The sequence below is a fragment of the Anomalospiza imberbis genome, chromosome Z, assembly GCF_031753505.1.
Source record: "Anomalospiza imberbis isolate Cuckoo-Finch-1a 21T00152 chromosome Z, ASM3175350v1, whole genome shotgun sequence".
Classification (NCBI taxonomy): domain Eukaryota; kingdom Metazoa; phylum Chordata; class Aves; order Passeriformes; family Viduidae; genus Anomalospiza; species Anomalospiza imberbis.
In genome coordinates this window covers 65644376-65664742 of record NC_089721.1, presented here as the reverse complement: position 1 = coordinate 65664742, position 20367 = coordinate 65644376, and the positions used below count along the sequence as shown (strand labels likewise).

Here is a 20367-nt window from a genome sequence, read left to right as displayed (position 1 = left end):
ATGATACACAAACTTTAGGTTCAAATTCAGAAAATATCTCATGCATAACTAAAGAAAACGAAATTATTTTTCTTTTCTTTGAGAAAATCTGTAGACAATTTTTTCTGTCACCTGAAGTCATAATGAATTTGTTCAGTACGTCTGGGTGGCGTTTTCCTGCTGTTAGTTATTTGGAAGAAAGGGGTGTCCAAATGCTTCCCTCAGGTCATTGTTCATGAATGTAGTCTGAAAGGTTTATACTCTGCATACAATAGAATACTGAAGTGCTTTCATGGCTGAGGTAAGCTGTTTACCATGGCAGCTCAGAGGATTCCTGTGGATTCCTGACCCCTTGCTGAAGATTGACCTCAAATGTTTCTATGTGCTTTACATCTATATTCTATTCATTTCCCATTGCCCAGTTTTAAGTCAAGGAAATTACTTGTAGGATTGAAACAATGATAAAGGAGGAACTTGTACAAAAGAAACATGCAGTTTGGTGTAGGGTCCTGGTTCTGTAAAGAATTTAACTTTAATTTCAAAGGAAATGCTATCAATCTTTTCTGGTTGCTATTTTAAGATGGTTCTGTACACAAATGTTACTGTGTTTATTTCCTTGAAAGGAAATAAAGGAGAAACAAAGCTAATATGACACAGACAAACATTTAAGGGTCAAGTTAAAATATATTTTAAAAATAATGACGGCAAACTATCTGCAGTATTTTAACACAGGCATTTATTTACCATATACTTTTAAAACCAGTATGGGATAAATAATATTTCAGAATCACAAAGTCTGAATTTTTCAATTGCTTTACAATGTAATGCTACTTAGGTTTCGTTGTTCTTCAAACAGCTAGAAAGAGCATCTTTGGTTTTGTCCTTTTGAAGAATGAATACAATGTGTTTGTGGTCATATTCTAGGGTCATCCACTAGCAATAAATATGTATATTTTGACATGTATTGTGTAAATATGACAGCTGTAAATGAAAAAGTATAGATGTGTCAGAGTCTCTATAGAAAACTGACAGAGCAGCAGATATCTTAAGCTTAAATGAATGCATACAAAGATAAAATTTTATGTCTGATATGAAAGAGTACTCTTGAGAACAAATTTCAGAAAGGTGTAAGCCATCAGATCCAGGATGAGGAAAAATGGAAGTAGTCTGTGTAGAATTCTCAAACTTGAGAGGTATTTTTTTCATCTAAATTGCCAGTATGCAGGCAATCAACCTCAGGATGTCTTTCTTGGTGGCAGGAATAAGATCCACGTCCTGCCACACTGCAGTGGGGAGGTTTTAGGGGAAGAAATTTCTGCTTTCATACAAATACTCCTCATGTATAGAAAACAGATCAAGGAGACATTATGCAGTTTTACTTCAATGATGCTTCATGGTCCCACAACAAGCTATCTGAGCTGGCACAATCAGTCCTACATATGGGCTGAAGGTTCAGCATCATCATAACTCAGCCTGAGACAAGTGAGTCAGTCACTGGTCTAGGTGAAAACCCACCACTCTTTGGCATACTTTCCTTTGGTTTCTAGAGTTATTCTGAAGGCAGATCCACTCACCAGCCCATTTAATCATGAAGCCACACAAGGGATATAGCTGATGCTAAGGAAGTGACAGGATGAAGAGCAAATGGAAGAACCAATGTGTCTAGCAGAAGCACAGTGTAACATCATTTTAACCTGACTATGGGACTGCACACCTTTTACTTTTGTGGATCAAATACTTGTTTTAATCTTTTAATCTATCTTCCTTATTGCTACAAAATGCCTGAAAACCTATCTCACAAATGTCCCTTTCTCTAATGCAGTAGATAAAGAGGAAGGTGCCTGCTGTACTGGTCATTTCTCAGTGGAATCTGAAGGTAAAGTTAAGAAAAAATGTTGAGTTTGTCCATTATGCTTTTATCACAGTGATTTTTTTTCCCCTCAGCATTTTAGTCCTATATGTTCAAAATCTAAATGTGGTGATATTTCTTTCTTTCATAGTTGTTATATGTGCTCAAGAACTTACAAGGAGCAGTAAAATAATCAGTAAAATACAGTAGCATTGGCTTAAGATGCATTTTATATACAGAAGTCTTCCTATTAAATAGTCAACAGCACATGGATGGAAATGACATTTTTGTCACCATTCTTATTTGCATAGCCCAAATAGCCTTTTCTTTTGTTACCATATGAAAATTTTGCAATATTTTTTTATTTTTGTATGTTGTATGTGACAAGTTTAGTATATTTACTAGAGTGCTATTTTGTAACACCAGATGCAATTTTCTAATGCTAGGATTACTGAAAGGGACAGAAAAGTAATAGGTGTTTCTTTTCTGTTTCTTTGTGTGTGTTTCACACTTGACAGCACTCCATGCATAGTTCATTCAGATTTTCCCCTGGCTAGCAAATCAATAAGCCACTTTCCTTTGCTGCTTGAGTCTTTTGCTCAACAACAGAGGAAAAGAAAAATATTTCAAAGCATATAAGCTCACAAATATTGACAGGAAGACTCAAAGGCAGATGGACTATCAAAAATTACAACGATGTAGTGGACACACACTAGGCATGTGCTGAGTGTTGGACAGGGGCAATGATGGTACCTGCCCATTGCCCTACCTTTCTCCTATAGGCATATTTTGTGGATTAATATATTTTGGAAAGATGAATCCAAACCCCGTATTTGTTAATGAAACAGGCTGAATATTTGCTGGTTTTCAATATGGAGTCCTACCTGTTCAGTTTCTCTCACACCTTCGTTTTGGCAATACCACTGTGTTTATTACATTACAGACTTTGCCAATGCAATTGCAAGTAAATGTATATAATCATAAAGGAGGAACTGCCTTCATGTTCTTGGTTCGACAGTGGCTATAACATCTAGTGTGACAAAGTTATGATGTAGTTTTCAGTCTTTGATGCCACTGCTTTAAATGTAAGTTGATTAGAGTAATAAACATAACTTCCTACTGTCAAAAAAAAAGGCTTCACAACTATCTATTTTACCAGTTCATCCTAAAGCAATCAGTCACCTATAAACATATTTTTCCGATGTTTTCTTAAAAGCTTTGCGGGATATAGGTCCACTATCACTTCAGGCAATCTGTTCTAATGCTTCACTCTTCTTACAGTCAGGAATTTTTCCATTCAGGAAAGTGAATATTGCTTGTGGCTCTTCCTGTACCAGCACTGATCTTCACTCTCAGTCTTTGTGTGTGGAGCACAAGCAGTTTCGCACTGTTGCTGCAAAGTGTTCACGTATCGCACTCTGGGAAGAGAGTAAAGAGGAGGGATGCAGTGATCTCTGGGTGATCATCGGGCCTGTTGCAACCTGTATTGAAACAAGCAATTCCATATGCTCTCACCTATCCTCACCTCTCATAGAACACTGTCTTCTTCAATAAAGTGAATGCGTGAGCGTCACTATTTTTTCTCTTCTAGCAGGAAGAAGAGCCCTGTTTCCACGGCGGTTTCCCAGCCGTGCCGGCGACGGGGGCGGGAGGGCGTTTCTGTGCCTCCCCTCCGCCGGCTCCGGCCGCTGCCTGCGGTGGGGATTGCCCTCCCCGCACCCACGCCTCCGGTTATTGATGGTGGCAGCCGCCGCCCGCCCCGCGCCTCCCGCCGCTCCCGCACGCTCCCCCTCTCCCCGGCACTGCCGCAGAGGCTCCACCGCAACGCGAAGCCCACACAGCCGCTCCGGTCCGCCCCTCCTCTGGTCTGTCACGCTCGGCGGCTCCTCCGAAAGGCTCCTCGCTCCCTCCCGCAGCTTCACGCCGCGAGCAGGAGGCAGCGGCAGCCGGAGTGGAGGGAGCTGCCGCGGCGCTTCGCCGTCTGCCCCCCGGTAAGTGATGCCCCGGGCACTAGGGCTGCCGCGACTGCTCGAGAGCAACTTTTTTTTTTTTTTTCTTTTTCTTTTCTTTTTTTCTTTTTTCATGCTTGACTTCATGGGACTTACAGGGGTCTTGCTTGCCGGGGACGGGGTAGAGCTCTTTTCGGCGCAGGTCGGGCGCTAGACGGCAGCGCGGGGTTCCCTCTCATCTCCGCGGTGAGCGTGAGCAGTCTGTGCTAGGCTGCTGCTCACTCCAGCTCTATCCAGATCTCAGTCTTTGCACAGAGAGAGCAGGTTACACAGATCCGAGGAGTTATGACCGTCTAATCTTCGCTTTAGAATCTGGCTTATTAAAGCTGAAACTTTTGCACGCTAGGGGAGCAAAAACCAGGGGTGTCGAGGTTCCAGATGTTTGAGGAATACAAGTTTGCAGATGTTATAGCAGTAAGGATGGCGAGGAAAACCAAAGGTGCAGAGAGGTTGTCAATTCCAGTTCCTCAGGAGACCGACACTTTCTAAGATCTGTTAAGAAGGGAACAATCAGCATTTCAGACCTTGCAACAAAAAAGGAAGGGGGGGGGGGGCGGCAGAATAAAACAAAGAGAATAACCAATTTAAGTGGTTTTGAAAACACTGTTGCTTTTATCACTATAGATTTCCTTCAAGGATTGTCACCTGCATTGACTGTGTTGAGAAAATAGTTTGGCATTCTTGACCCGTAAGGGGCAGGGAGGGATTTCTTTCTCTGCAGCTTCAGGAAAGGAGTTCTCCAAAACATACTAACTCCTGTTTTGCAAGGGGCTTTGGTCCTGAGGATTCTGACATGTGTGGGGAGGAGAGAACAGAGAAGTCATAGTGATGAAAAGTATAGTCCAAGTCCTAGGGTTAGGAAGAGCCATGGGATGGTGATAATTTTCTAGGCAACACACATCTAATTTAAAGAGGATTGCAGGATAGAAGAGCTTGAGGAATCAAAAGAGGCATAGGAGCTGGTCTGGCAGTCGTGAGTGGAGGCAAGACACCGCTGGGGCTGTTGGGCTGGGTGATATGGGTAATTGAATGTGTAGGTCACTGGTTAGGTTTAGGGGCCTAATCCTGCAAAACACTATGGGTGCAGTGTGAGTAGGGGACAAGGGTGGGAGCTGAGTCATCCTGGCTGGGGTGGGCATGGCACATCTGTACAGAAGGGAGGGGGCTGAGGAGAGAAGAAAAAGATGAGGAAGAAGCATATAAAGAAGGTGGGGAGGAGGGAGGCTGTGTCATCGAAAGATGCTGAGATCACCCAGGCTCCTCTGTGATTGATAGTATCCTGCTCTCCTATCCATAAAGGGTTAGGACGCTGCTGAGTGTATCTCTGATGGAGGGGGGGATGGATTGCAGAGGTTAGTACAACACAAGGAAAACCTACTCAGACAAACACACTTGGTGCTGCTGGTATTTGGGCTGCATTGCACTGCAGTGCAGGGAGCTAACAGGAACTTCTGCCTTAGGCGAGAGAGGGAGCTGCTGAATTCATCTGTAAAGGTGGCACAAACTATGCCAAAAATTACTGCTTCTCAAGGGAATTGCAGATAGAACTGGAAGTAGAGCTGTAAGGAGATACTGGAAGGATTTCCTGATGAATTCACAATAAGCCATAAAGGGTTTCAGGGAAAAAACCTCCCAACATACAAGCCAAATGAAGGTCTCTGATTTGATTAATTGTAAATAGTATAGTATTCCTCCAAGTCCTTTAATTGGCGGGTCCTGTTTTAATTGTGTCACATATTCTCCCAAATAGAAGTTTTACATTTTTTTTTGCATGGGTTGAGTTCCCCATGGGAATGAAAACAATTTCACCATCTTGTAAAATGTTCGGTTTTCCCTGTAACTGTTCATTTATTCAGTATTTTCCTGAATAATGAAAGCAGCATGGTAAACCAAACTCCATTCCTTCCCTCTCACCTAGGCATTTTCTACAATTTCCCTGAATGATAGCTTACTATTTTTGGGTTTTGTTGGGGTTTTCTGTTTGTTTGTTTAGGTTTTTTTGTTTGGTTTTTTTTTTTTAATCCATTTCCTCAATGTGGGAGCAAGAAATATCACTTTTCTGTATTCCAAAGAAATGAAGAATTTGATAAAATAGTCACAGTAAGTTCCAAGTGGAGTTCTACTTGGATGAAAGCTTTGCTTAGGCCAAATACAGAGAAAAAGACAGTCAGTTAAAATTATTGATTCATGCTGAGCCTCCAAACATCTTGAATTGATACTTGAGGAAAAAGAAAATACAATAATTTGTTTAATGTCTGTATTTCTAAAGCTGTATTCCTATGGTGTTTCAATAAAAATGACCCTGAACATCAGTAGCAGTGACTAGATACAGAGTTTCTCTGATGGCAATTTGATGTTAAATTATGTATCATTGCTTTTGGGAAAAATGGATTTAAATTTGACCAAAAGAAATCAAACCAAATGTTTTCTGATTATATATTTGAGAAATCTAATTTTTTTTTCAAAAATAATAAAGCAAAGATGTTAGGATTTTTTCAGTTCAGAGCAATGTCCAAAAAGATACTTGCAAAAAAGGAAAACAATACTAAAAAATGTTATGTTTACAAAACATGGTGTTACATCAGGTGACAATGTGAAATCTGTAATTGAACGTGTATATACCTGGGAATGTAAACTTGTGTAAATTACTTGCACTAGTGGCAGATTTCAAATAGGCTTTTTGAAATGTGTGTTTCAAAGCACAACTGACAAAAGTTTATCCACAGTGGTCCTGATCATTCTGTTAAATTAGTGTGAATCGAATTGTAGGTTTCAGCGTGGAATAGAATGAATCTAGCTATATAATTATCTAGGGGTTTTATTAGTTGTGTTTTCTCTTTTTATTTTTCTTTTCTTTTTTGTTTTTTGTTTATTTGTTTGATTTGGGTTCTTTTTCTTGCATGAAAGTAGTATTAAAAAAATATTTCACATTCTTAATATTATAGAAGTTGTTTCAGCATCACAGGCAGATCACTTGGGCTGTATATTGCTGTGAATCTTTGCAAACTGTATGCACCACAGGATGCATATCAATGCATGTTTAAACAAAAGCTCATCAATTAGATTAAATGTGTTTGCAAACCTGCGATAGGGAACTCACAGCTGCTGCCACTGCTTTCATATGATGTAGTGCATAACATTTTCCTGTTAAAACAGAATGGAGTCCTTTGTGAAATGACTCAGAGGACTAGATTTACAGCTTGTCTTCTTTTAAGTGTTTGTAAGCAATATAAAGGAAAAAATATTGAAAGTCTTGCTCAAAGTATTGACATTGCAAAGAAAAAGGTAGTTGAATTTTCCTTTTAACTTAGCAAACTGCTTCAGTTTTAAATCAAATGTTTTGTATTCTCTAGTATCTTTGTTGCAAAACACGGTGGGCCTCTTTTTCCATAAAGCGGTGGTTGATAACCTAACACCTTTAATTCATCTTTGATTTTCTATATTGCTACACAGTTCATCTAGAGATATTCTAAACATACAGAGTACATATTCTTGTATAAATAAAAATATGTACTTGTTACAGGTCAGTGATCTATTAGTCAGGTTTGTTTTCAAATTACCATTTTTATGTCAGCAAGAGATAAATAAGTGTGCATGAAATAAACTCAAACGTAAATTTCTTTAGCATGATTACTATTGAAGCCTTTGTCCTCTTGTAAAATAAAAAAACAACAAATGGAGGAAAGCAACATCAAGCACAATCCTTCCTTCTCTGTGGTTCCAAGTCTCAGTCATTTTCTCACCCAGAGGGGCTAATAAAAGTTTAAATGTTGCATACACAACAAACAAAATTGCTTAAAGGTGTAATACAGTGTAATTCACTGTAATAATACTAAGATATCGTTAGCATCCTTTCATTTTTGAGACTTTCACGATCAGGTGGAGATTCCATCCAAATATTTCTAATTGAACTAAAGATGCACCGTATGAAAAATACAAATGACACCTACCACATAATTTATCTGCTTCAGCACACAAGGCATATAGCTTTATATTGATCTGAGACTCATAAAAAACATGGTGCTGCTGCAGCTTCATGTTTCCTTGCCAGCTGCAAGATTTTTTTTTTTTTTAAGATAAAGCAGCATCCCTGTAGCTGGCTCTGTCTTTCACTGCAGGTTATTTCTGTGGTCATGGCTGCATGGGCCTAGTTATGTGCTTTGTTCTAGAGTGGAAGTCTGAGTCTCACAAGCACATCTTGATTTTTGATGGAAAATCCATGTTACAATGCACACAGTTCGTAGCAGCATTAAAGCATCCTGCAGGATTTTTCCCCATTATTGATCACATGAGGGTTTGTGTAGGAAAAAAGCTTCATGAGATGCATTAGGGAAAGTAATTATTTAATCACTATTTTACCATTTAACCATGGTAACTGTGGAATGGAGACATGACTTTATTCACAGCACCTCACAGGACCTCCGTATCTTCAGCTGACACTATTTTAATTCTGTATGGAGCTGGAGGATAAAATTCACTTTTTGTAAGCATAGTAGTGTTTATCCCAAGATGTCTTTGCAAAATGTATTCTATCATCCCTACCTCCCTTAACCATGGAGGGTTTTGCTTTTATCTGGTGATCGCAGCTGTTGCTGCAGCCTTACAAAAAGTGGTTCCCTGTACTATTCCTAAGGCTGAGAAATTAATGACTTCTTGGATCAGAACTGTCCATGAGCCAGCAGTGTGTTCTGGTGGCCAAGAAGGCCAGTGGTATCCTGAGGGGCATTAGGAAAAGCATTGCCAGCAGGTCATGGAAGGTGATCCTGCCCCTCTACTCTGCTCTTGCCCTAGCAAGATCTCCCCAGGAGTGCTGCGTCTAGTTCTGGACTCCTCAGGACAAGAGAGACGTATCTCCTAGGGTGAGTTCAGTGGGAGGTGACAAAGTTGATGAGAGGACTGTAGCATCTCTCTTACAGAAGAAAGGCTGAGCAAGTTAGGCCTGTCCAGTCTTGAGAAGAGACAAGTGAGAGGGAACTCATTGATGTATGCGAGTATTTGAAGGGAGGGTATCAAGAGGACGGACTAGGCTATTCCTGGTGGTGCCAAACAATAGAACAAGAGGCAATGGGCAGACACTGATGTCCAGGAAGTTCCACCTGAACATGAAGAACGACTTTATTGCGCAGGTGACCTTGCAATGAAACAGGCTGCTCAGAGAGGGTGTGGAGCCTCCCTCACTGGAGATAATCCAGAACCATCTGGATTCAATTCTGTGCCATGAGTTCTGGGATGGCCTAGCTTATGCAGGGAGGTTAGACAAGGTGACCCACTGTGGTCCCTCCCCATCTGACCCATTCCTGTGGTTCTGTGATTTCATTCTATATTAGGCATACATATGCTTATATGTATGCTTAATATATTAACTATATATATCTATTAATAGAATTAAACATAGCTTTACGTCTATTTTTTTTTTTCTTTTTAAGCTAGACTGATTGGTGTGTTTCATGTTTTCCACTCAGGCTCATGTGATTTTAATATTCACCTGGAATACAGTAGGTGAAGGTACCAAAGGTTACCATTTGATGTCTTGTTCTCCTATTTTTCATATCAGCATATAGTTGTGCAGTTGCTGTTGGCTTTTTCTTTTGGGCAAAATTCTTGGTGTCTATATACTGCTTCTTGTGAGCAGAACTCACAGACTCTCTTCATGATTAGCTGGTGGACAGTCTGCCACTGACACTGCATCCTATTATCCTTTTAACTCTTTCTCAGCCTATGAGCAGTGCCATACTTTCAAATAACTCAACTGTTACTTCTTTCATTAAATAAATAAAACTCTGGAAACAGAGAGAATATCAGACAAAAATACCCTTAGTGATGTAAGACATATAACTAACAAATTTCTTACTGTGCCTGGAAATTTTTTAGGGATTATCTGTTAAGTGGGGAAAAAAAAGGAGTACTAAGGTTCATGGGAGTCTCTGCTATGCAGATGTAATCTGCTCTTTCCCTTGGTATGCCATCTCATCACTGGTTGCAGTATACTGCAGACATAATGAAGATGTTTAAAATAGCTAGTTTCTGTGGCAGTTTAGTACATCAAGACGATGCTCTGAATGAACTACAGGCATACTTGAGATTATCCTACAGTGAGGATTGGGATGCTGATAGATTGTCCTCTTTCAAAGGTAATTAATTTAAAACTCACGGGAAGGTTTCTGCACAATACTACTGCAGTGCAAAAGCATCATTGAATAATGTACATTTGAAGGTACTCCTTGAAATTATTTAATCCAGTCTGCTTCTAAAGGCAGGGACGCTTTTATAGTTAGATTGGGTTGCTCAGGGCCTTTCACAACCAAAGTTTAAGTATCTCCAGGGATGAGGACCTCAGGGCTTCTCTGTGTAACCATTCCCATGCTTCACTGGCTCATTATGAGGACTTTCTTCCTTATAACAATGTATTGGTAAGAGGGGCAAAATTGGACATACTAATCTAACCATATCTTGACAAACAGAGAGGAATGTTGCCTCAGGTAAAATTCTTGTTAATGCATTCCAGAATGTGCTTGTCCTTCATTTGCACAGGGTACACGATGCTGTACAGCAGGGTAAGTCAACATGAGGTCTCTTTGCCCAAAGACTGATGTTGGTACAGAGGACCTGATTTTTCTTGGAGAAATCATCTCTCATTATCTCTTAGAAAGGTGTTACTGTGTGTGATTTTTCTAGCATGGAATTTCATGAAAAATATTTTGAGACATGGCTACCTACAAACAGCATGGAGATAAGTGTCCCATTGAGCTATCAAGTATTTTGTAATGGCTCAAGCGTCAGTTGGCAAAGGTATTCTATACAGGTGGGTTCTCCTCAGCTGTGAGAGCAGGGACACTTATTGCATATTCACATATAAGGACTAGCTAAGATCCCAGTAAATCTCACCGTAATTCAAATACAGTAAATGCAATTGCATTCAATGGGAATTTGGCTTAGAATCTGTCAATGTAGAGGTCTGTCGGAGGAAAAGGGCTAAAAAGTAATTGATCTTTTTTCCTCTCTGAATATCTTCCCTCTGATTTTAAATAGTCCTAGCTATATTGATCAATAAATAAGCTCTTGGCTAGAAAATTTGTGACCTTCTAAGATTCCAAATATTCAGTGATACCTGAAACTTGTATTTAGATAGAACCTATATGGTCAGCCTTGGCAGATACTCTCATGTTTATTAGCATAGAATAGTTTGTGTGGGTGTGTTTGTCAGTACCATAAACAGAAGAAATCACATCCATTTTGTAGGTGTATAACTACCTTATAAAACCTTATAAAGGTATAAGTTCACCTTTAAAGAGAAAAAATGTATTTTTTTATGTATGTTTTAATCCTTTTTAGACACTACATTTGCCTGCTGAGGACATGATCCCTATGGGCAACAGCAAGAATATACTTATAACTTAATTCTTTGCTTAAAATAGCGAATGGATTCTTAAGTTTAACACATTTGATATGGTTTCCCAAGTTGGGTAGGCCAAGACTGTTGCAGCAAAAATTCAGCCCACTTGTTGATAAAACTGAAAAGCCTTTTATGTTAGTCTGTGATAATTTCTTTGGTCCATTCAGCTGGAATATTAATTCCTTTCCAGTGCTCTCCTTGCCGTCAAATGAACTGAAAAGGAAAAAAAAAAAAAACAAAACCAAAACAACAAATAAACAATGTAGACATGGAGAAGTGAGGCTGCTTAAAAACATAAAACATAAAAGTGGTATAAGTGTTAGACCCTAATGGAAACAGCTAGCAGTGGCTTGCTTAAATGCACTAAAATTTATTCAATTTCTGTTTCTTCAAATTTAATTCTGTATTCACTTCACATCTGAATTTGGGAGAATCTAAGTCTTTATTAATTGTAAAGGTCTTAAAAATTTTATTTACTACATGATCTTGAGGATATGAGCTATCTTCTGTTCCATAAGTTCACTCCTTAAACTCTGAATATCTCAACAGATATATTTAGGCCCGTATTTACAAAAATCCTTACTAGAAGACATATTCCAGTTGAATTCAGTGATACCTGTATTAAAAATAATTAAGAGATCGGTCTTTGTGCACCTGAACAACCAATCACAAACTCCCAAAGGATAGAAGATAATACAATCAGTGTAGTTCTGTGTCTTTGTTCAGAAAAACTAGAAGGCAGGGAGGGGAAAAAAGCCTCTACCCAACTGGTCAAACACATTTTAAGAACCAGATGTTCAGAAAATAGGAGTTAAATAGATAAAAGTAGCTGTTATCAAAGACCATTATTTATTAGGTCCTATATTGAATGGAGCAAAGTTTGGTCTTTAAGGATTTTAGCAGCTAAAATCCAAATTAATAAAATACAATAAATAATAAAATAATAAAATAATAAAATACAAATATTTGCTGGAACTGTGGCTTGGCTATCTACTGCCTGTCCATGACCATGTCTGTTCATGAAGATAGTAGCTGTTCAGGATGTGGCACTACTCAGTAGTAGTCTGGAAGCAACCATAAGGCTTTAGTCCTAGACACCTTACCTCCTCAAGGCAGTTTTGTGTGGAGTGCTGCTTGATTTTGTACTAACTTCCTTTGTAGAAACAAGAAGACTCTTGGAAATTCTCTTTCAGTTCATATTTGTTAAATGGTTAAAAAAGAGCTTTTTTTCTGTTGTAAAACAGCATTACAGTGTTGATTATGAATCTGGAACAACTGACTATAAGCACTATAAGGAAAATACTGAGTATTGCTCTGACACATCTTGTGACTGAAGTGACTAAGGGACAATTCAAGAGTAACCCATTCAGGGTGATTTTCCCTACTACATTTAAGTCATTGCTTAGCCTATCAGTTGCTTTAGAAAGTATTAGTGGACTTCAAATTTTGAAAATTGAGAAAACGTCTTTCAGATCCTCAGCTAGGATTGAAATTCATTGCCTGTGAATAGTAGTTATTTCTCATACCTGGCTCACCCTTTTGTTTGGGAAGATGACTGAATTGCCTCCTGTATGTTGTTTTTGCTCCACATAGCATGAAAAACTTTAAAGGTTACTTACAATTTTCCTTTTAATTTTAAAGGTTTCAGTTCAATTTTAGTTATGATTTCATGGCAGAAAACTACGAGGAGTTACAAAACTGATTTAAGTTCTTTTATTTTCTGTCTTTAACAAATATTTATCATTCATGTGGTCATGTGAAACAGTATAGAAGATTCCTTGCTGTAACCAGCTGTACAAAATGATTAAGTAGAATGTCACACTGCTGCTATTCTACTTAATCTTAGCAGATGGGGAAACTCTTTCTTTCTAGGAAATAAGTAATTTCTCAGAAGAACAAATTTTCACGGAAGAAATTACTTGCTAATTTCTGTATTAGAGTAACAAACGAGCATGATGACTGTCAGCTCTGCAGTCCAAAGGAAGAAAATATATTTTTCAGTATGTGGGAAACTATTGCAAACCAACTTCTTTCACTATATCCACTGCTCTCTAAAGTAGCTTTTTCTCATAGAAATCACCAAAGAGTAATTTTATTGTGTATACTTGCTGAACTGTGAGGAACTCAAGGGTATGACCTGAAGTGTGGCAACATTCCACTTGGGTGTTTTAGGGGATATTGTGGTAAAGATAGGAATAAAATTTTTCCTAAATATTCTAGTCTTTCCATATGCTTGCTTCAGGTATAATATTTCAGAATAGAATTACTATAGATGCCAGCAAGTGAAGAAACATAAAAAATCCAGATAACAACCTTAACAAAAAAATGTATTTAGCTGAAAAATTATGTTGTTTATTCTATTGTTTAAAGGCCAAATTGTAGAACTACAGAATTATTTAATTCTCTGTTTATTTATGGAAATGTTGTAGCATATAATGTCAGTTCATAGCTGGCCATTATTTAGCTTTTTGGCTATTTATCTCTTCCTAGGGAACTGTACTTAGGAGTAGAAAAAAAGAATTTGAATAGAAGTTACTGGACTTTGTAGTAAAAAATAAGTAATTCTAAGGTGGAAATAATATGTTGAATAAATCTCCTCACGTAGCTCAGAAAACATGAAGACTGTAGTGTTCTGAAGACTTTTACCAGCCAAAGTTATTTTGGGCTAGTGGTGAGATAGAAGGTTTACCTTCAAGTTCACATGTGACAGCCACAGTTAATTCTTTCATTCTCTTAGAAATACATGAAGATTTCTGCAACCTGTGCTGAAAAGATTTTCCTAGTTGTAGGGGCGTAAGAGCTATGGCAAATTTCTTCAATATTTTTTTCATATGATTAATCTTAAAAATAATGCAGTCAGATGCACTATTTAATTAAAAAAAATTCCTAGCTCTGTGGCCAATGTTGTACAGAAGCAGATTGTGGGAATTCAAAACACAGAAACCTAATTTCTGAAAAACATCCAGTGAAGGTTGCTCCCCATATATGTACAAATGTATATTTATATTCACATAGATATGTAATGTATCTATAATCTTATTTATTGCTATGGGGTTGTTTATATGAATTATTTCCTCAAGGGCATAGGTTCTTGTAGAATAAGACCAATCGGTTGATAAAGTGGAAACCTTGTGCAACTAAGTGTTGACAGAGAAAGTGCTGCCAGGGTATGAGTAGGAAATGGAGCTGAATTTTCAATTTTAATTCAAATATTAAATTTTGATGATCCTTTATCGAGTATAACATACTTTAGGTCCATTTTATTTTGGTTATTAGGTAAAAAAATATTTTTCCTGGTTGGGAAAAATCGTTTTATATTGTCCCTTTTACACATGAAAAAATGGAAGCTTTTTTTGTACATCTGTATTTCAATATCTAGAAAGAGGAGCAAACTACAGGTTCCAATGCACTGCCTTCCTCCACTCCTGTGACTGGGAAAAAAACTACTGTGAGCTTAAGTATCCTTTCATTGGCTGAACTTCACAGTAGCTAGTTTGTTCAAATTATTTCTTTTTTTAAAATACTAAAATCAATTTTATTTAATATTTTAAAATAGTGTAAGCAGTAATTTGCTTATGTCTTCTGTTTCTGATATTTTAGTAATGTGAATTTTTAATTAGGAAGCTATTTTTAATCATTAAATTTTCCTAAGAAAATGTATAGCATAAATGAAATAGATTTGATTCAAAAGGAACAGTTACTGTATTTTCTAAGGGCTCTGTAAACATGTAGAGTTTTTTTAAAAAATCCAAGAAAGTGTTAAAAATACCATTAAGAAAATCTGTTACCTGCTGGTCTAAGAGTGTTACAACAGCAGAGAATGCAAAGCTGATGTGCTGCTGTGGGTGTGAACTACCGAAAGCTGTAAAGAGGCCAAGAAAGCACATATAATAGACAGAAAAGATGCACTGATACAAATTCCTGTGAAATTTTGGGTTAAATTAAAAACTTCTTTAAGGAGAAGTCCCTTGCTCTATGGGTGCAAACACTGAATGTTGTATTAGCTACACAATCTACAAAACTGTTTTCAGTGAAAGATGATGCCCACATATTCGAGGAATTAAGCACTTAATGTGATCTATATCCTGAGGCCACCTCAATATGATACTTTTAAAAAGCTGATTGTAAACTATAAACAACAACTAATTGGCTGATAAAGTAAAAATTTCTCTTCTAAAATTGCTTTTCTTATTAAATGTAAAAATTTATGACATCCAAGTATTTTCTTATTTTTCCCTAGAAAAAGAAAATTATTTTTAAATCATGGCTGCTGTGGTATATTGGGCCTTAATTTGGACTTTATGTGCTGTTTATTTTACCTGTTTTGTACATATACCTCTACACACTTAAGTGTGTTGTTTCTTCTTATATTCTCTTCAGATTTCCTGTTACTCTTGCCCCAGAGTACGCAAGAGACCTTGTTCGAGTGTAACACCAATTTCTTTCATTAGTCAGCTGACACTGGTGGCATGCAGATAATTTTCTGTCTTTGAACCAAAAATATTATCTGATTTCAGTCATCCAGGGCCCCCACTGTGGGTGGATAAGGAGGGTCTTACTGTTTCTTTTGGATGCAATAAAAGTGATAATTATAGGCCAAGTCAGAAGAGGAGAAAAATCGAAATGCTTCTTAATGCCTATTAGTAATGTAGAACATTTAAATGATGTGTGCCCAAGCATGGGGGCGTATTAGAATCACTGGAGAGTGCAAATAGTGTCCTTTAACATGCTCTGTGAGTGTGTTTGAGGTGCTGATTATGGTATGATCCCCTTGTCAAGAGATGTTATTGATGTGGCATTGCTTCTCTGTGTGACTGATAGTAGCAATATCTTCGGTTAAACCAAAAGCACTTGTGAACATGGTACCACTATGCAGGCTTCTCTCCTTGATTATCTGCTGAAGGGTCATGACTGGTTCTGTTTGAGGGCAATATCCGTAAAGAGCCAGAGTGGAAAATAGGGATAATGATTAATCAGATGGAAGACATAAATTCAAGGGAAATTGCTTTAGAGCACAGACAGGTCAGGATGGTACCTTCTTGACCTTTGCAGCGTCAGAGACCACTGTGTAGTGAAAGATAAAACAAAGCTGTTGAAAACGTTAAGTAATTCTTACCTCTTGGGGAATGTATGGCTTTTAAGGATTGAACCAGTGAGGGTAGACCTTTTAGAACATGGAAATGACATGAAAAATTAAATAAGGCTGCTGTGTACACTCTTTCCTAATGGTTTGATTTATCATATTATACTGAACCTCGTGGTTTAGAAGAAACCATAGTCAAAAATATGACTGTGTATCTCCTCTGCCTAGTTTACATTGCTGAAAAAAAACTACTCCTTTTAGCAGGAACACATAAAATAAGGTGGAGATATTTTTTCATTATTAAACAACTATTACTGATTTTGACTTCCCCCTTTCCCCCCCAACTATTTTTATTCCAGTTCCTTTCAATGAAAACCCTTTTAGTGTGAATCAAGAAATTAGTATGTTCCGTCTCAGCAGCTGGCAGAGGTAGTATGCTATGCCCCCTTCAGAACTGTGTGGCTAACAGTTTTTCTTGGTGTGCTCCATACTAAAGACTCAAGAGATTTAAGACTTTTAACACCACCTGCTCCAGAAGATGTCTAGTGACTCCCAGTCCCCTCTTTATGTTTGACAGAAAATAATGCTTTGATAATATATCTAATATGCTACTTGAATGGCAGCACAGGAAATCAAGCCCACAGCTCCTGAGTGCAGCAGTGCCGCAGAGATTCTATTGCTTCAGCCTTTGTCCTTTCGAGGGTTTCTTTCAATGACATTTTTCTTCCTGAATACTCAGTCATAATATAAAAATGCTGAAGCACTATAAATTCATAATCCTGGTCAATGTTAAAAGTTGTGTAGAATTTTGAATTGTTTCTCATGTGTTTTCAGCACACACTCCTAGCAAACTACTGAAGATAATCGTTCTGTAAAAGCCAATCAACCTGCCTTCAGTGAGAGTGTTTTAATTTATTCCAATCCAGTCTAAAACATTCATCCTTAATGTTCCTTGCAAGCACCCTTTTCAGACTTGAAGGGTGTGCTGTTGCTTGATGTGGCAGAACAGAAATATGAGATCACAGATAGGTAAGAGAGGCTTCATGCTAAAAAGTGCAGTTCAGTGTATGAAATGCAGTGTGTTCCCCTTGTCTTGCCAGAAAGGAGAACTGAGAATATCTGTTTATAGACTACACTTGCTACTTATGTCAAAAGTGAGGTTTTTAACTAGTCATTCTGATAACAGCTGTAGTCAGAGATTGGTAATGAAAAATACTGCCATGTTTTGGGGTTTTTTTTTACCTATTCCTGCTGCTCTTCCAGATTACAGTTTTTGTCCCAAGAGGCTTTATAATTTTGGGTATACCATTCTGTATAGATAAAATTGCTTTCAAATTTTGGGTGTCTAGAGTCTAGAGATGCCTTCAGAATTTTCAGTAGAGGGATGGACCTGTGAATAGAGAATTTTAGTCTGCTGTAAGTAGCTTCACTGACTGCTTTTAGTGATGTTTCATGGTCCTAAGGGTAGTCTGCACATCAGGAATATGACCTTGCTGTCTGTGAGGATGCTGAATGTCCCAACAGACTGGGTATCCCCTGCGAGTCTCATTGGGATCCCTTGCACAAGCACCTTCCACCTCCTGGTTCAGGACCTTTAGTTGAGACCAGGCTTCATTCTTCATGAGAGTTGCCAGGGAATAGCAACCATGAGACTGCTCCAGGAGAGAAAACAGGACAGGAGATGAGGGGGACCACAGTGTGCGCAGAGCAGTGCTGTCACTGATGGAGTATTGTCCTGAGGCAGAGCATGGCGAGAGCAACAGTTTTCATCAAGCGTCTGGCGCTCATCAGACAAAGTAGGGCAGTTATGTCCATGATCTGTCAGGGATGTCCAGTCCGAGATTCAGGAACAGCAGGAGACAGGAGGCAGATGAAGCTATATAGTGCAGCTATAGTGAAGCTCAGGCAGACTTGGGGTGGCAAAGTCTGAGCTTAAGAGAGCACTTGAGTCCATTGCAGAGCATCTGGTGTACTGGAAGGGGTACTGGGTGAGGCAGGGCTGGATTTAGTCTTAATGAGGGACTAAGAGTCCTGTCAGCCAATTAAAACTCTGCAAGAGAAGAAGCACAATCAGTTTCAAAGCAGAGAACTTCAGGAATATGGTAAACTTCACTGCTGGATGGCAAACATTTTAAGAACCAGACTCAGAATTAGGCTAAGAATAAGGTGGAATACTGAGGATCTCAGTTAATCAGAGAATTGTTCATGTCCATAAAGCACAAAGATTACCAGGTGCCACTCTGCTTTTAAAATAAAATAGAGATGGTTTGTATGACAGAATTTATTTCTGAGATGTCTCAGCTCACCACACCTTTTTGCTGTGCAAATTCAAACATAGGGAACAGAACATTTTTTTCATATTATCAAGTAAGCTGTTTTCAAAATAAGCTGCGGAAAGCTTACCGAAATTGGGAAAAAAATAACCAGCTCTTCTATCTTCATTTTGCTGCCTTTATTTTGTGCTTTTAATGGCTGAGCACTGTGTTTATTCAGTTGTGCCATCCATCTCTACATATTCTACCCAAGGGAAGAAAGACACACTGAGATTGTGCTCAGATTGTGTAATGTACTCTGAGATACAGATAAATCCCATTTTGTTAGAAGTCTAAGTTACTGAATCTGAAAAGCTTGAGTCTGCTGCATTTTCGGTACAGACTTTTCATCTGTCCATTATATTAGTCTCTTTTCATAGTTCCTTCTCACCTGTGTTATCAAGTCCACAAAATAAAGGCTTATGGAGTTCAGTGAACCAAGTAGTGGCGTAAAATATACACTGCTGAAGCATTATATTTGTGATTTAATGGGACCCATACACCTGCAGGCACTTTGATTCATTTACTTGAAGTTTTCTTACACCTGCTGAAATACTGCATGTGCTAAGGCACATATGAACTGTGCAACCTGCAATAATAGTGTGATTCAGGATAAAAACCTGAAGATGGGTAGTCAGCACACAATGCAGTTTGAATCTCGCCAAAATATGAGTCTATGCAAAGCATTATGAAGTCTGTATTTCCCAGTGTGGAACAAAATGAGGCAAACCATTTGTACAACTGGAAGTCAGAGCAGCCGTAAGTAAAATTCAGTTGGGTTTTTAGCAACAGCATTTGTGTTTAGGGAGCATTGAGCAGTCATGATTTCCTTTCTTACCTAGTTAAGACCTGGTAGACAATGAGTCAGCCTTCATTGTGAAAAAGTAATTTCCACCTCAAACTGTTGGATTTCCCTACCGGGAGAGGTAAGATTTTTATGAGTGTGCAGAATCACTTTTTTTTTAGTGCAGCAGAACCAGCACTTTATTTGAGTATCAGGTCCCATAATCTTTAATAGCTCAGGTATATCTGAAGATGAGCAATGCATTACTAAGATCACAACCCTCCAGTAAAAACACTGCATGATGCATGGTGCAGAAAACAGAACTAGGAAAACTCTAAAGAAACAGGATGAATTAGAAAAGATTGGACTATACACAGTACACTTTTTTTAAGCCAAATAATTTAGAATGTATCCTGTTCTTTAAGAATAACAGAGAAAATCTAAGGTGAATGTAAAATCAAATCACTTTGCAAAAAGAAGTCTAGGAGTCTTGATTGTTCTTGTACAAAAATGAAAACAATGTAGGATTGCAGGCTACTTTCAAAGTACAATAATCTGTTCCTTAACCTGCTTTTATGTGAGATGCCAAGACACTTGAAGAGAGATCATAAACTTTTAATTACTTCAGAAGGAAAAATAATATATAAAGCTTTTAAATTCACTTTATACTTAAACTCATAGGAATTTTTTGCTATTTATGTATCTTATTTAGATATATTTTGAAAACACTGAAAATACCTTTTGCCTAGGTACCTCGTGTCTGCATATTATCAGGCTGCTTTTCTTACAGCCTTCTATGGATGTTTTTTCTGTCATTCTTGATTATAGAGTTCCTATATTGATGAATTTCCATGACAGAATCTGAAAGTCATTGTTACTTCTTATGTGCAAGTATATTCCTTGTCAACTTTGTTATGGCCTTATTATGTGTAATGATCTGTTCCTGACACATAGAACT

The 20367-nt window shown here is 38.0% G+C and overlaps 1 protein-coding gene across 1 annotated transcript in view; it reads left to right on the top strand.

The window, feature by feature from the left end:
• The first annotated feature begins 3604 nt into the window (after window positions 1–3604).
• The window catches only part of SV2C (synaptic vesicle glycoprotein 2C), a 109435-nt gene continuing 92672 nt past the window's right edge, over window positions 3605–20367 (top strand). The window contains exon 1 of the mRNA XM_068176869.1: window positions 3605–3819. The gene's annotated coding sequence lies outside the window, so the exon portion shown is untranslated. The remainder of the gene's footprint in view (window positions 3820–20367) is intronic.